This window comes from Trichechus manatus, unplaced genomic scaffold (genome assembly GCF_000243295.1).
Source record: "Trichechus manatus latirostris isolate Lorelei unplaced genomic scaffold, TriManLat1.0 scaffold00037, whole genome shotgun sequence".
Lineage (NCBI taxonomy): Eukaryota > Metazoa > Chordata > Mammalia > Sirenia > Trichechidae > Trichechus > Trichechus manatus.
In genome coordinates this window covers 13,619,334-13,621,770 of record NW_004443973.1, presented here as the reverse complement: position 1 = coordinate 13,621,770, position 2,437 = coordinate 13,619,334, and positions in this window count along the sequence as shown.

Genomic DNA, 2,437 nt, shown 5'->3' with positions numbered 1-2,437 from the left:
TATATAAAGTGGTGGCCTAGAATAGCTGAATCTGACTGAGGCAGCAGGAAAGTTCAGGTTCTGTTCTAATTTGGCTGTAACATAGAACATAAATAAAAGTTATAACTAGAGAAGAAGTAGATATTGGAGGACTTTGAATGTTGTGCTAAAGAGTTTGGACTTTATTTAATAGGCAAGAAATCCATGAATAGAGCTGGATTTTAGAAAGAGCTCATTGTCAGTCGTATGAACAGGAAAAGTGAGAGGCAAGGAGATCAGTTGGAAAGGTCATGAGGTGGTTCTGCAAAAGATAATAAAGATCTAAACCAGAATGGAAGGAGTAATAGAAGGGGGTGTGAAGCCAAAATGTTATTTACATACTGGGTGGCCGGGGCTGGGGAAGGAAGGGGTTGGGGAAAGATGAATTAAAAATGACCCCCTGTAGAAGACAAAATCGAGATCTGCCTCTGCAATTTTTTAACTGTGTGACTGGGGCAGTCACTTTAGTGTTCTGTGGTAACAGACTATTTTACAGAAACCTGAAAAAGGAAGGAAAGAGATGGAATTGTAATTCAAGAGGGTTGCAGACTTGGCCAGAATTTTGGAATGGAAACAGAGGCTGGAGAGAAGGATTAGGATTAAGGTTTAGAATGAAGATGTGAGGGATTAAATTTTTTTTATGTTAATAAAGTAGGTGAGTATCTAAAGTCAAAAATCAGTATAATAATTGGACTTAAAAAGAAAAAACCCTTTGTCGTCAAGTCAATTCTGACTCATAGTGAACCTATAGGACACAGTAGAACTACCCCATAGGGTTTCCAAGGAGGAGCAGGCACACTCTTAACCACTGCACCACCAGGGCTCTAACTGAACTTAAGATACTTGTTAATCATTAAAGTAGTCATTGAAAGGTGATTTGCTCACGTCTGAGTTTGTTGGTTTTTCACACTGCTAATGTGGATTTGTGGGATGTCATAGGGTATTTATTACTGATTTCCTGGTAACCTCCAACAGAAAGGGACTGTATATCACATATGTCATTTTATATGTATTTCAAAGTTCAGAGACTGTTCCTAAAGTAAATATTTGGGGATCCCTTTTTCATTGCAGATGGTACCCCCTTTTAATGTAGCTATTATAGAATTACATTAGTCTTCATTCTAAGTCAAATTTGTGTGAAGTGGAAATTTTAAAGAGATGTTGAGATATTTCTTCTTGAATAGTCTCTTATTTATATTCATGACCCACTTGAATGGCGGGTAGAACAGAGGTAGGTGCAGGTACCAATACCAGTATCTAGTTGATATTGGTACCAATATCCAATCTAATACCAATATCTAATATCTAATCATACCCAGTGGTTTAAACCATTTGATCCATTGAGAACCTCTCAATAAAGTCACTAACTAGTCATTGATCAGGTTAATTGGTTGAACGATGGAACTGATCAATTCAGACTGTGTTCATGTGTAAAATTGGTTTGACTATTTCACTGAAGTATAGAACAGTTAAGCGACTTGCCCAAGACCCCACAATTTGGTGGAGTGGGGATTTGAGCCTGGACAGTTTGGCTCCAAATTATTCTTTAACTGCTACTCTACACTACCATGTAAACATCTCCAGCCTTGATAAGAGGCCAACCGGGGCATCCATCAAGAAAGTAGTGGGGACTCCAGAAGAGATTACCAAGGGCTCAATGGAGGCAGGATTTTGAAGAAACTTGGAGCTTTCAGACGATTGTTTATCAAATATGAAATTACTGGAAGTTTTGAGAAAGTGTGGAATAGCCTTGAGAAGGACTTGCACAGAAATCCCTGATCCCTTGATGACAGTTAAAGGCTGTGGGGGAAATGGTGGTCAGACATCTATCTGGAGACCAGCGTAAGCCATCTTTTATCCCAAAGAATAATGCATAAAATTATTGCCACAATCTACACTTTTTTTGAAATTACTTTCTCAGATGAGTTAACTTCTGAGAGCTGGTCCTAAAACAACAAACCAGGGAAAGTAAGTTTGTTTGGAATTGGTGGACAGTAAAATGTCTGTGTCAGTGTGCTTATGGGCAAAGGAAAGCTGAAAGAAGAAAGGAAAGCAGGAGAAAACTCTGAAGGAAAACATCTGTTCTGTCTGTAGTTCTGGCAGTTAGAACCTAAGCTAAAACCCAGGCAATTATCCAACTATTGTGTGTATATAACTCTAAATCCATAGTATCTTTATTTTGAAAAAAATCTCTTATTATCATTAAAAAAAACTCCCAACAACAACAAAAAAAAAACCCTGGCCCTGACGGCTTCACTGGAGAATTCACCAAACTTTCAGAGAAGAGTTAACACCACTACTACTAAAGGTATTTCAGAGCATAGAAAAGGATGGAATACTCCTGAACTCATTCTACAAAGCCAGCATAACCCTGATACCAAAACCAGGTAAAGACACCACAAAAAAAAAGAAAATTATA